Genomic DNA, 15,690 nt, shown 5'->3' with positions numbered 1-15,690 from the left:
ACTTATACTTAATAAAAGAATAAAACAAAAAAATAAAATAAGTCAATGCCAACAACTTAAAAAAAGCCTATGCCATCTAGAAATCCCAGGCGGTCTCCCATCCAGGTACTAACCAGGTCCCAACCATGCTTAGCCTCTGAAATCAAATGAGATTTGGCTCTTTCAGGGTGATGCAGCCATAGTAGATTTTTTCAGGCATGCTCAACCCTCTTGACAAACGCCAAGATGGTCACCTTGGGAAACAAACAAAAAAAACAAGTCAACGCCAACAACATAAAAAGAAGCCTATGGAACCTGGTATTTCCAGGCTTTCTCCCATCCAGGTACTAACCGACACTGTTTAGCCTCTGAGATCAGATCACGCTTTCAGGGTGATGGGGCCGTAGGTGATCTCTTTGGGCACTCTCAACCCTCTTGTTAAACGCCAAGATGGTCACCTTGGGAAACAAGCGAAAATAAACAGGTAAACGCCAACAACATAAAAAGAAGCCTACGGCACCTGGTATTCACAGATGGTCTCCCATAAAGGTATTAACCAGGCCGTACACTGCTAGGCCTCCGAGATCAGATGAGATTGTGCGCTTTCAGGGTGATGTGGCCATAGGTGTTCTATTTAGACACTCTCAACCCTCTTGACAAATACCAAGATGGTTATCTTGGGAAACAAGTGAAAATAAACAGGTCAACGCCAACAACATAGACCATGGCGGTCTCCCATCTGAACCAGACCCTGCTTAGCCTCTGAGATCGGGCGCTTTCAGGGTGATGTGACCTCAGGCGAACGCTTTGGGACATACTCAAAACTCTTGACTGATGCTAAAATGGTCACCTTGGGAAACAAGCGAAAGAAAAACAGGTCAAAGCCAACAATATAAAAAGATCCGCAGGAATCTTTAATCACCTTTAATTGGGTACTATCCAGGCCGGACCCTCTGAGATCAGATGAGATCGGGCGCTTTCAGGGGGATGTGGCCGTAGGAGATTTCTTTGGGCTCTCTCAGCCCTCTTGACAAATGCCAAGATGATCACCTTGGCAAACAAGCGGAAAAAAAAAACCATGTCAACGCCAACAACATAAAAAGAATCCTATGGCACCTGGTATTCCCAGTTGGTCTCCCATCCAGTTACTAATCAGGCCCGACAATGCTTAGCCTATGAGATCAGACAAGATCAGGCACTTTCAAGATAATGGGGCCATAGGCGATCTCTTCGGGCACTCTCAACCATCTTGACAAACGCCAACATGGTCATCTTGGGAAACAAGCGACAAAAACCAAGTCATTGCCAACATTGGAGGCTAAGCAGGGTTGGGCAATCAGTTTCCTTGCCTGAAATAGGCATCTCAGAACTGCCATCTGGCTGCTTCCCGGGTTTCCAACTCCTTCAACTAATCCCAGGAGACAATACTTCGCCTCCATCCTGGTGGAGGTTCCAAACACCCAATCAATGGTTCTTGTCACCTCTGTCCAGTAGCGGATCAACTTCGGGCATCTCCAAAACATGTGCATCATGTCTCCCCCCATGTTCCCGCAACCAGGGGCAACTTGCGTCCGGCCGTTCGGCAAAACTGAAAAAGTTTACGAGGAGCATAATAGGTTCTATATAACAAGAACAGATGTAACATCCTCTGTGAGGAGAGCCACAATTCACCACAGGCAGGATTTCTGTGGCCAATTATAGCTCAGGGGGGTTTAGTACACACCCCACACTATATAAGGCCGCCAGCGCGGTGGCCTTGTACAGTGTGTTGCGGTGGTCAGGGAAAGAGGACGATAGGCAGGGACAGTGTCTTTACTGCTTGGGAACCTAGCACTGTTACTGTGGGTGTTATGTGCCTCCTGCACAGTACACACCTGAAGCTACCCTTTATTACTGGTGTTCAATTTCTGCAATACATGCATCTGCAGTGCAGAAGTTAGAGTGGGTGTTGTGTGCCTCCTGCACAGTATACACCTTATTGCTGGTGTTCTGTTTCTGTAACACAGGAACCTAGCACTGTTACAGTGCTAGGGTGTACAGAGAAGCTGGTATATATAGAAGACTACACCATACAGAAGAAAGGCTAGTGAATACAGAATACAGACTCGTGTATGTAGATAGGCTTGAGTATACAGAGATGCTAGAGTAAACAGTGAGGCTGGGGTACACAGAGAGGCTAGTTTAAAGAGAGGCTAGTATATACAAAGATGTTAGTGTATATAGAGAGGTTAGTGTATAGAGAGAGTCGAGTGTATACAGAAAGGACAGTGCATATAGAGAAGCTAGTGTATACAGAAGACAGGCTTGGGTATACATCAAAGCTGAAATTCTATACAGAAGACTGGGTAGTGTATACAGAGAGTCTAGTGGGTACAGAAGACAGGCTGTGGTATACAGAGGGTTTAATGTATGACAGAGATGCAGGGGTGTACAGAGAAGCTAGTATATATAGAAGACTACAGCATGCAGAAGAAAGGCTAGTGAATACAGAATAAAGGCTGGCTTCTACGGAGAGGCTAGTGTATGCAGAACACTATCTAGGGTATATAGAGAGGCTAGCTTATACAGAGAGGCTAGTGCATATAGTGAAGCTATTGTATATAGAAGCCTGGTTAGTGTATACAGAGAAGCTAGTGTGTACAGAAGAAAGGCTAGACAGGCTATAAAGAGAGACAAGTTTTTACAGAAGACAGTTTGGGTTATACAGAGATGCTAGTTTATACAGAGAGACTAATGTATACAGAAGACAGGCTAGGGCATACAGAAGACAGAAGACGGGCTAGTGTATTCAGAACATAGGCTAGTGTATATCGAAGACAGGCTATTGTATGCAGAAGACCGGCTAGTGTAAACATGCTGGTGTATATAGAGGGGCTAGTGAATTTAGAGGGTAGGCTAAGTGATAACAGAAGACAATCTGGGCTATACAGAGACATTTCATCATTTCATCTAGCTCACATCTCTAATGGAGTTTGTCTCATTGCCATGTTATGCCTTTTCATTCTTATGCTAAATATAGATCACTACAAGATTTTAATCATCCACATGAAGCATTCAATAAAACTATCATACATCAAAATAAACCATGTACTCTTTTTGCTCTATTTTGCATATTTGTAATTCTCCACATCAACTGTCACATTGAGTATGTGACAGTCCTGACACACCATCCTGAATTATTTTTATTTATTTCTTATTAGAAATAGAGAGTACTATCTCAAAATCCGCTTAAATCTATTCACTTCGATGAGTTCTACCGCTAATTGTACGGTAATGCAAAATGTTCACAAAACCATCCATTTGCTACCAGACATGCTGCACATACTAAGAGTAATGTAACTATCGCTCTCTAACGATGTAAACAGTTTTATTGCTTTTCTGACATTAACCGAGTATCTCTGACATTAACTGAGTATCTCTCTGCACTATGATCGTAATAATAATAATAATAATAATAATAATAATAGGATCGTGTAATCAAAGATCAACTAGTCTAATATAAGCTTTCTCATTGGTAACGGCATATCCTTTAAATTTAGACTAACGCAACTATTTCTCGGCCATTTTCAAGCTAAGCTTTCAATCTCTTACCTTTGAACAGCGATACTTCCTCCCTACAATATTAAGCCTAATGTCCTATTGGTCGTCTATATTATACAACTCTCTGAAAAGCCTATATGTAGAGAATAAAACTAGTCTTACATCTTAATAAAACAGTTTTATTGCTCAACCAGTATCAGCTGTCATGACAAATAAACGTTTCCACTGTACTATCTCTAAATCATTGTAAACCTAACCATAGTTATAATGTCTACAGCTAATTTTACGTTAAAGAAAAATTCACACAAAACCATCTTTTTAAAACCTTTACACATTAAGAGTAATGCAACCATCGCTCGCTACCTCTATGCAATAGGATTCTCTTTCCAGTGGAAACGGAAAACAGTCAGTGTAAGCCGTCTTCGTGCGTAACAAAATTAATGGAACGATTTACACGTTGGAATTTGCAAGCTACGTCAATTTACTCTTAAATAATGTACCTTTGCAACTATCCCTTGACTTTGCAACTATCCCTTGATCCCTTTTGTGTATTCACTATATCTCGACCTATATATACTGCCTCAATATTTTCCTAATTTGTTTTGCTATACTTATTATTATTATTTTATAGAGATTACTATCTCTAAATCATTGTAATAAGTTATAATGTCTACAGCTAATTTTACGTTAAAGCAAAAGTCACACAAAACCATCTTTTTAAAACCTTTTACACACTGCACATTAAGAGTAAACCAACCATCTCTCGCTACCTCTATGCAATAGGATTCTCTTTCTGACTCTATTTTGTGTATTACTTCTTCTCTACATTAACTGTCACACTGATAACCATTTGTAACATATAACACTTGCAACACATTTTTTAACAGCAGCAAAATGTGAGAAAAGCATTGGGCCGGTTTACTTGATTGAGAAGTGGTTGCAGTAGCAAAGCATAGCAATACAGTTTGATTACATTAATAACACATAATGCAACAATTTTACATTCACCTCATGCATACATCCTAATGTAGCTGTCTATCACTATTAATTTTCATGGTTACTGATACATTATGCCGATAACCAGTGGAAACGGAAAACAGTCAGTGTAAGCCGTCTTCGTGCGTAACAAAATTAATGGAACGATTTACACGTTGGAATTTTCAAGCTAAGTCAATTTACTCTTAAATACCCTTTAGCTGCTTAGCTCACACTTTGCTGTATGTAGCCGCGTTTACATGTAAGTAACCAGTGGGGATTGACATTTCATGTAATGCAATTTGTCTCTTTGCCATGTCATACTTTGCCATTTATTATACTTTCTCATCCGATAGAAACCTAGTCGTTGTTGATATTTCATGATTACAGCAATCATCTCATCTAATTGCTATTCCGACATTCTGCCTTGGTATTACTTTGCAACGCTCTATTGAACAATGTAAAGGTAAGCTAGATATTTTGTGTATTTCCACTTAAACTCGACCTGTATATACTGTCTCAATATGATCCTTTCTAATTTTGCTAAATTCGATTATGGAGCTTGCTATGTCTAAATCCAGGTTACCTACTCACCTTTATTACGTATACTGCTAATTTTAGGATAATACAAAACCATCTTATTGCTTTTTTACACGCTGCACATGTTAAGAGTAATACAATGCTACCGATGTGAACAGTTTAATTGCTCTTCTCACATTTAGCTGGTATCTCTCTGCTATAGGAAACTGAATTTGTACCACAACGATCACTCAACTAATATCAGTCCACTCAGTGCTACCCGGATAACTTTTACATTTAGAGTAATGAAATGATTTCTCAGTCATTTTGAAGCTACTGCAAACAACGCTTCCGATCTCTTTTCAACTGCAATACTTAATCTCTGCAATATTAAGTAATATTTAGCTGCTTAGCTCACACTTTGCTGTACGTAGCCGTGTTAACTGTATTAATGGTAACCTGTAAGTAACCAATGGGGATTGACATTTCATCTCTAATTCACATTCACATTTCCAAAGCAGTTTGTCTCTTTGCCATGTCATAGTTTGCTCTGCTATAGGAAACTGAATTTGTACTACAACGATCACTCATCTAATATCAGTCCACTCAGTGCTACCGGGATAACTTTTACATTTAGAGTAATGAAATGATTTCTCAGTCATTTTGGAGCTACTGCAACTAACGCTTCCGATCTCATTTCGACTGCAATACTTAATCTCTGCTATTGCAGACTATATAGCTGAATATTTAGCTGCTTTGCTGTACGTAGCCGTGGGGATTGTCATTTCATCTCTAATTCATATTCACATTTCTAATGCAGTTTGTCTTTTTGCCATGTCATCCTCTGCCAGTTATTATCCTTTCTCATCCTTATGCTATATTTGGGGTATATTCACTACATGATTAAAGACACGTAATGTACCTGATTGATAAAAACCTACACACGTCGTTGATGTTATTTCGTGTATTTCCACTTAAACCCGACCTGTATATAATGTCTTAATATTCATTTTAGAGTGATTTTGCTATATTTATTATAACAATAAACAGATTACTATCTCTAAATCCTGGTAAACCAGCTCACACTTAACCATCTTCTTTCTACCTTACACGCAGCACATATTAACATTTAGCCGGTATCTCTCTGCAATAGTAAACGAAATGTGTAGATCACTCATCTAATATCGTCTTTTCAGTGCTACCGGAACAACTTTTAGAGTAATGCAACGATTTTTCCGTTTTAGGAAGCTACTGCAACTAACGCTTTGGATCTCTTTCCTGATAAATTACGCTCTGCAATATTAAGCCATGTAAATTGTCCTATTGGTCTGCTCACAATGCTATGTATAATAATACAAATCTTTCAAAAGCAATATCGTCTCACTGCAATACTTACACTCTGCATAGTAAATAGGAATAATGCGAATAATGCTAATAATAAAGTCGTCTAAAACTCGGCTATAAGTAGAGAATAAAACTATCTTACATCAAAATAAACCATGTACTGCCAAACCAATAACGGCCAATTACTTAACGTCTATCAGTCAATGACTTAACAAAATAAACTTAGCACTCTTTTGCTCTATTTTGTATATTTGTAGTTCTCCACATTAACTGTCACATTGATATCACCACTGACAACACACCACTTTTTAACAGCACCAAAATATGAAAAAAGCACTTTACATGTTTCAGAAGTAGTTGTATTAGCAAAAAATAAAGTCCTGTCTTCTTTACACGCTAGCTTTTCGTTATACATTAATCTCTCGGTGTACACCAGCCACTCTATATAGACTAGCCTCTCTGTCTTCTGTATACACGTGCCCGTAATCTATATACACTAGCCTGCCTTCTTTTTACAATAGTCTCGGTGTCCCAGCCTCTCTGCATACACTAGCCTCACTGAATTCCCCAGACTGTCTTCTGTATACACAAGCCTATCTGTAAAAAAAAAATAGCCGGTCTTCTGCATACACTCTCTGTGTAACACAGTCTCTCTCTGGATTCCCTAGCCTCCATCTCTGCATACCCAGGACCTTCCTCTGTATAATCTAGCCTATCTGTATACACTAGCCTGTCTTTTGTACAAATTAGCCTCTCTGTAGCCGGTCTTCTGTATACACGAGCCTCACTGTCTACTCTTGGTTGTGTTTTGTATACACTAGCATCTCTTTATACATTAGCTCTCTGTATACCCAAGCCTCTCTGTATAAACTAGTCCACCGGTATACACTAGCAAGTCTGCATACACTAGCCTCTCTTTGTAACCCAACTTCTCTCTCTGTATACCTTAGCCTCCATCTCTGCATACCCAGGACGTTCTTCTCTATAATCTAGCCTATGTGTATACACTAGCCGGTCTTCTGTAGACATTAGCCTCCCTGTATAAACTAGCTGGTCTACTGTATACACTAGTCCGTCTGTATACACTAGCAAGCTTACATACACTAACCTCTCTGTGTAACCCAGCCTCCATCTCTGCATACCCAGGACGTTCTTCTCTATAATCTAGCCTATTTGTATACACTAGCCTGTCTTTTGTACACATTAGCCTCTCTGTATAAACTAGCCGGTCCTCTGTATACACTTGTCCGTCTGTATACACTAGCAAGTCTGTGTAACCAAGCCTCTCTCTCTGCATACCCTAGCCTCCATCTCTTGCATAAACCAGGACCTTCTTCTGTATAATCTAGCCTATCTGTATACACTAGCCTGTCTTTTGTACACATTAGCCTCTCTGTGTAAACTAGCCGGTCTACTGTATACACTAGTCCATCTGTATGTCTGCATACTCCTGCCTCTCTGTGTAACCCAGCCTCTCTCTCTCTGTATACCCTAGCCTCCATCTCTGCACACCCAGGACGTTCTTCTGTATAATCTAGCCTATCTGTATAAACTAGCCTGTCTTTTGTACACATGAGCCTCTCTGTATAAACTAGCCGGTCCTCTGTATACACTAGTCCGTCTGTATACACTAGCAAGTCTGTGTAACCAAGCCTCTCTCTCTGCATACCCTAGCCTCCATCTCTTGCATAACCAGGACCTTCTTCTGTATAATCTAGCCTATCTGTATACACTAGCCTGTCTTTTGTACACATTAGCCTCTCTGTATAAACTAGCCGGTCTACTGTATACCCTAGTCCATCTGTATACACTAGCAAGTCTGCATACTCCTGCCTCTCTGTGTAACCCAGCACGGTCTCTCTCTCTGTATACCCTAGCCTCCATCTCTGCATACCCAGGACGGTCTTCTGTATAATCTAGCCTATCTATATACACTAGCCTATCTATATACACTAGCCTGTGTTGTGTACACTTTAGCCTCTCTGTATAAACTAGCCGGTCTTCTGCATACACGAGTCTCTCTGTATACCCTTTGATGTCTTTTGTATACACTGTATACACTAGCTGTTCTTTATACATTAGCTCTGTGCATACCCAAGCCTCTCTGTATACACTAGTCCATACCCAAGATGTTCTTCTCTATAATCTAGCCTATTTGTATACACTAGCCTGTCTTTTGCACACATTAGCCTCCCTATATAAACTAGCTGGTCTTCTGTATACACTAGTCCGTCTGTATACACTAGCAAGTATGCATACTCTAGCCTCTCTCTCTGTATACCCTAGCCTCCATCTCTGCATACCCAGGACGTTCTTTTGTATAATCTAGCCTATCTGTATACACTAGTGTATACAGACAGACTAGTGTATACAGAGGACCGGCTAATGTGTACAAAAGACAGGCTAATGTATACAGATCGGCTAGATTATACAGAAGAACGTCCTGGGTATGCAGAGCGCTCAGCTTCAAGGGATGGCCAACGTGAGTAATATGAGGGACACTCCTCACCCCTGCCCCCACCTACCAGATCTGACTTTCATCCCCTTGCCCTCTCTGCCCGGTCATCTGGTGGCAGTTTTATGCACTCCCTGGCCCCCACCCATTCATAATCCTTACCGACCTTTCCTTCGGCTGCTCACAGGAACACACTTGATGACTTGTCTAATTAACCAACTTGTACAAGACACCGCTATCCTCCTGTCTGACACCAGTCCCCCTTGGAGGCTTTACCCCTCACTGTTTGGGTGGTCCCTGCCTCTCCCTGGATGCTCCACATATACCACAACGACATTGTCAGAGGGGCACCACTTGACAGGACACGGGGCTGTCATGCCGGTGGCATCTCCCATTGGAGGAAGGGATGATGGCCCCAACCCCTTGCCAGCAAGTTCTTTCATGTACAGTCCAGGGCGGCTCATCTTCCCTTCTGGAGTCTTGAGATGGGGGAGTTGCACTTTGGGGGGTCTGAGTGATACCTAGTGCGCTGTACTGGAAGGGCCTGACATTCCCGCATATGTGTCCCCTCCCCCTGGTTGCGCCCCTCGTCCCCCCCTCTGGCTCCCACCTACTCTTTGCCGACATTGCCTTCTGCAGCTTTCGGGGACCCTGGATGACTTATTTATTGAGCCTATTGGTACGAGACACTGCTTCCCTCCAGGGTGACTCTTGACCCCCCTGGAGGATTTACCCCTTAACTGTTTGGGCAGTCCCAGCCTCCCTCTGGATGCTCTACACAGCCCCCGATGGCGATGCAGGAGAGACACTAATTGGCGGGCCCCAGGACTGCTGCTCGGGTGAAGTCTCCCGTTGGATGGCCCCAGCCCCTTGCCTGCCGGATTTTCTATGCACCGACCAGGGCTGCTCCTCTTTCATCTTGATGTGGTGACCATGGAGGGGAGGAGTTGAAATTTATGGGGTCCGGGTGTTTGCTGGTGGGAGTGCGCTAAAGGACTTGACATTTCCGCATTTTTGTCCCCTCTCCCCGGTTTCCCCCCTCCCTCCCCCCCCCTTCCCACCCTTCCCTTCCCTTCTTTCCCTCCCCTCCTTTCCCTCCCCTCCTTTCCCTCCCCCTTTCCCCCCTTCCACTCCCCCTTTCCCCCCTTCCCTGCCCCTTTTCCCCCCGGGGCGTGGACGGGGGAGAGGGGGTAAGGAGAGGACAATCTGCCAAAGGGAGAAATGCATTTGTTCGGGGACTGCATGTACTTTAGGGGTATGGGACGGGGGGTGGTGGATCCCATTCTGTGATGCCTTTTCTGTTGTGACGGGCTCCCTCGTGCATGCCTATGTTTAGTGCAAGCCGAGGCGACCCCTCAGTGCTGACAGTTATATGCTCTACCTCTGTTTTGGTTATACTATTGTTTTTTGGTTATATGATGTTACTGATTGTCTTTTATTTGCATACCGGTATCAGACGTGACATTTACCACTGCCGAGACTGGGGGGACTAGGATTCGGGGGCTCCCTCTCCAACCTGTCTACCCACCAACCCAAGTAGGACAGCGCTTTAAACCCAGTGTACATCTGGTAAGCGCTATAGCATAATTGTGCTGTTTTAGTATACCCTTCCTGTACTGTTGAGTGCGGACAACCCTTAATTTCCCTCTCCCCCTGGGGTTGAGGTGCCCGGCCTCTTTTTCCCTTTACCTTTCCTTCCATTTGCCCTTCCTTTCTCCCCCTTAGTTCCCGCCATGCATTACCTACCCAAAACCTACCTTGGTTCAACTTTCTTTGCTTTTCTCTGACGTCCCCCTCCCCCTCCCCCTCCCCGAGGAGCGATGGCAGACTCAGTCAAGGTCACCTCTCTAAACGTTAAGGGACTGAACTCCCCTGAAAAACGGTGGATCCTCCTGTGAGAACTGAAGACTTCCTGTACTGATGTGGCCTTTATACAAGAAACACATTTTAAAAATACTAGCCTCCCCTTTCTATGGTCGAGATCCTTCCCTAAGGTCTACCACTCTACTAACCCCTCCTCTAAGACCAAGGGAGTCTCCATTCTGATCTCTAGCAGGCTCCCCTGGGTTCCCCAGGATTCTCTGGTGGACCCTGGGGGCCGATATCTTTTTCTTAGGGGCCACATTGGAGAGCGCCTTTTTACATTTGCCACTGTGTACGCTCCCAATGATCACCAAGACACGTTTCTCAGAACTACCCTGCACAGATTATGTGACTTTCGGGAGGGCCAGTTGATATTAGGTGGGGACTTTAATGTCCCCTTTCGCCATCGGTTGACACTTCTGCCTCTTGCTCCTCGCTCCTCATTTCCTCTAGAAAGCGGATTACTAAGTGTTTACTGAATGACCAATTAGTTGATGTCTGCCGTCTGCAACACTCTGGGGAAAGGGACTGCTCTTTTTGCTCTTCCCCTCACAAATCATACTTGAGGATAGACTTCTTCTTGATTCCACATGACCAACTGCACTTGGTGAGCTCTTCCTCCATCGGCCATATAACTTGGTCCGACCACGCTCCTGTAGCCCTTACCTACACCCTCTCTAGGAACCCCTCACCTAGGTCTCTATTCTGGCACCTTAATGAGAGCCTCCTCCAGATACCGGAAGTTTTAGCAGATGTGACCAGGGAATTGGACCTTTATTTCCAAGAAAACTAAACGCAGGACTGTGACCCGGGGATAATTTGGGAGGCTCACAAGTCAGTACTCCGCAGGGTACTTATCAGGCACAGGGCGCGCATCAAACGAACACGGAAGGAACAGCTTGCTAATCTGTTTCGTGAACTTGCCTCTGTGGAAGCGAAACATAAACAAACCCCCTTACGGACCTTAGAGATTGAATTGGGGACACTCCGTACCCATATTGCTGACCTACTCCATTATAAAGCGAAAGCGGCACTCCAGTTTTGTCGTAAACTGACGTAGGAGTCAGGGGACAAATGCGGAAAAATCTTAGCCAGGTCAGTAAAGGAGTTGAAATCTGGCTCTTACATACCACAGTTGATAGATGAGAATGGCCAGAGGGCCTCTACCCCAACCCAAATAGCCGAAGTCTTTGAAAAATGTTACTCTGATCTCTACAACCTGCCCGATTCAGGGTCTGGACAGGACAATATAGACAGATATGTAACCGGTTCTGGTCTACCAACCCTCTCATCGGAATCACGGGAGTACTTGGAGGACCCGATCACACTGGAAGAAGTCCAGACGGCGGTGGGACCTCCGAAGGTGGGTAAGGCTCCAGGCCCTGACGGATATACCGCACAATAATTTAAGACCTTCCTCCCTATTCTCGGCCCGCGCTTGGTGAATTTATTTAATACTCTGAGCTCGAATGGGGATTTTCCTGAGGATACCCTTAGAGCCCACATCGCGTTGATACCTAAGGAGGGCCTATGTGGGAGCTACAGACCCATTTCCCTCCTAAATTCGGTCCTAAAACTATTCTCTAAAATCCTCGCCACGTGATTGGCACATCACTTGCAGTCCCTTATACATATTGACCAGTTAGGTTTTATTCCCACCAGGGAAGATAGGGACAACACCATAAAGGTGCTTGCCCTGATCCATAAAGCAAAGTCATCTGGGACCCCTTGTCTTTTCATGAGTACTGATGCTGAGAAGGCTTTTGATCGGGTCAAATGGACATTAATGTTCTCGGTCCTTCGCCTTATAGGTCTGAGTGAACGGATGCTGGCATGGATAAGTAAGATATACTCACGCCCTTCAGCTCAAGTCAAAGCGAATGGGGTTCTCTCATCTCCCCTTGACATCAGGAATGTCATTGGAACCCTTTCTCTCCACAATTCGACAAAACTCAGACATAACGGGACTCCAAATGGGTACTATTGAGTGCAAGATATCTGCCTACGTGGATGACATGCTGTTCTCGCTGACGAATCCCAGAGTTTCCTTGCCAAATCTCCTTCGGGAATTCCAGATATACGGGATACTTCGTGAAATCAAAGGCCATGGGGGTTGCAGTCCCCCCGCAAACGTTAATAGACTTGCAGTCCAATTTTCGATTTAAATGGACCCATACAGCCCTTAAGTACTTAGGTACTTACATTCCACCGGACATCGCGCGTACGTTTATGTTGAACTTCCCCCCACCCCTTGTCACTAAGATCCGCAGTTTGCTTCACGGGTGGCATTCTGGCCTCCATTCCTGGTTCAGGAGATGCAATCTCATTAAAATGAACATACTCCCTAAATTTACTTATCTTTTCCAAGCTCTCCCGATCCAGATTCCAGTCCTGTTTTTTAAGCAAGCTCAATCCTTGCTCACTCAATTTAACTGGGCCCACAAAAATCCCAGACTTAAGCGGTCACAGCTGACATTGTCTAAACAACAGGGAGGGTTGGTTCTCCCTGACTTGCGACGCTACTACCTGGCCTCCCATCTGGGGCGTGTATTGGACTGGAATCGAAACAAACTTTCTAAGCTCACTCCCGTATTCCGCTAAGAAGCGCCATGTGGTGCCATAAGTATTTACCCACAGAATTTATGTCACATCCCACTATAGGGGTTTAGTTGAAAGTCAGTCACCTGATCGCTACCCAAAACACTCACGTCTTTGACTTCCCCCCTATTCCCTATACGTGGCCATCCAACCTTTGAACTGGGGACCCACTTAGAAATTCCAACCTAGACAATGCGTCTAAATTCGTCATTGATGGAAAATGGCCTTCTTTCTCAACCCTAACAGATCCGACAGGGCTTTTACAACTGCCTTTTTGGAGAGCGGTGCAACATCATTTTCTCCATTCCATCCCCCAATCCTCAAACGTTCGCCCGCCCTCAGACGGAGTTTGAGACTCTATGCAGGAGCGAAGGCCCTTTGGCCCACATTCTCTCTCAAACAGATTACCCACACTTAACCTGTCTGTCCAACTGGGAAAAGGACCTTAATTGCTCATTTTACCCAGCACAGAGACAACACATTATCACTTTGGCTCTCAAAATGTCGCTGTGCATGAAGATACAGGAGACGAATTTTAAACTTCTCACCAGGTGGTATTTGACACCATCAAAGCTGCAGAAATGTTTCCCCTCTTCCTCGAAGATATGCTGGAGGTGTGGAGAAGAAGAGGGCACGTTGCTGCACATTTTTTGGTCCTGCCCCAGCTTGGTGGACTTCTGGACAGAGATCCGATGCATAACACAAAAATTCACAGACTTCTCCATCCAGGAAGAGGCTGCATTCTTTCTCTTGCACCATTCACAGATTCCCATTAAGAAGTACAAAAAAATCAATTTTACGGCATGTGATAAATGCGGCGAAATCCTGCATCCCTCTCACTGGCTTAGGAAAATAGGGGACATTAAAAAAAATGGAGGACTTGATCCTCACATCACAAGGTAAACAAGAATTTTTTAAACAAACCTGGGACATCTGGAATACCTTTATATTCTCGCTGGAAGGATGTCGCCTGCTATCGCCTTAGTGCTCTGAGCTTTCCTTGACTGGCCCCTTGGACAGTGGCTGCCATCGTGTCTCATCCCCTCTTCTCCTTTTCTGATCTTTCAGCCCTTCTCTTTTCTGCCTTCCTCCCCTATCTCTCACCCCCTCCACCCCCTCTCTCTTTTGGAAAGAGTGGAAAATTGGGAATGACGGCCCCACACCCCCCTCTGGATGGAATATGCCGGAGGGACCTGGGGTTTGTGTGACCCTGGATCTTGGTACAGTACTTTATCCGTGCCTCGAATCATTGTGATTGATGGAAGGCAGACTCACAGTTGCGAATATACCTGTATCAAGTATTGTTCAGCTGCTTTTTGCTCTGTATTTCTCTGTTGCATTATGTACTCGGGGGACCGTCTTCCCCTATTTGGAGAAAAAATTATATTTGAAAAAAAAAAGAAGCCTACGACACCTGGTATTCCCAGGCGGTCTCCCATCCAGGCATTAACCAGGCCCGAATCTGCTTAACCTCCAAGATCAGACGAGATGGAACAGATTCAGGGTGATGTGGCCGTAGCCAATATCTTCAGGCACTCTCAACTCTCTTGACAAACACCAAGATGGTCACCTTGGAAACAAGCGGAAAAAAATAGGTCAATGGCAACAACATATAAAGAAGCCTACGGCATCTGGAAATCCCAGGCGGTCTCCCATCCAGGTACTAAACTGGTCCCAACCCTGCTTAGCCTCTGAAATCAGATGAGATTGGGCTCTTTCAGGGTGGTGTGGCCGTAGGAGATTTCTTCAGGCACTCTCAACCTTGACTAACGCCAATATGGTCACCTTGGGAAACAAACAAAAAAAAGTCAACGCCAACAACATGAGAAGAAGTCTACAGCACCTAGTATTCCCAGGTGGTCTCCCATCCAGGTATTAACAAGGCCCGACCCTGTTTAGTCTCTGAGATCAGACGAGATCTGGTGCTTTCAGGGTTATGTGGCCATAGGCGAGCTCTTCAGGCGCTCTCAACCCTCTTGACAAACACCAAGATGGTCACCTTGGAAAACAAAAAAAAAAAAAAAAACAAGTCAACGCCAACAACATAAAAAGAAGCCTTCAGCACCTAGTATTCCCAGGTGGTCTCCAATCCAGGTACTAGCAAGGCCCGACCCTGTTTAGCCTCTGAGATCAGAGGAGATCGGGCGCTTTCAGGCTTATGTGCCCATAGGCAATCTCTTTGGGCACTCTCAACCCTCTTGACAAATGCCAAGATAGTCACCTTGGGAAACAAGCGAAAAAAAAACAGGTCAATGTCAACAACATAAAAAGAAGACTACGGCACCTGGTATTCCAAAGCCATCTCCCATCCAGGGACTAACTAGGCCCAACCCTTCTTAGCCTCAGAGATGAGAAGAGATAGGGCTCTTTCAGGGTGATGCTGCTGTAAGCGAACTCTTTGGGCACTCTCAACCCTC

General features: G+C 44.3%; 2 pseudogenes; both read right to left on the bottom strand.

The window, feature by feature from the left end:
* Positions 1 to 14,892: 14,892 nt before the first annotated feature.
* LOC143931957 (5S ribosomal RNA) lies at positions 14,893 to 15,012 on the bottom strand (annotated as a pseudogene).
* A 92-nt stretch (positions 15,013 to 15,104) lies between these two features.
* On the bottom strand, positions 15,105 to 15,223 carry LOC143931397 (5S ribosomal RNA; annotated as a pseudogene).
* Positions 15,224 to 15,690: the final 467 nt, after the last annotated feature.

This window comes from Lithobates pipiens, unplaced genomic scaffold (assembly GCF_037356315.1).
Source record: "Lithobates pipiens isolate NorthernLeopardFrog02 unplaced genomic scaffold, aLitPip1_a1.2 Scaffold_25, whole genome shotgun sequence".
Lineage (NCBI taxonomy): Eukaryota > Metazoa > Chordata > Amphibia > Anura > Ranidae > Lithobates > Lithobates pipiens.
The sequence above is the reverse complement of the archived record's forward strand: the minus strand, read 5'-3'. Positions and strand labels throughout refer to the sequence as shown.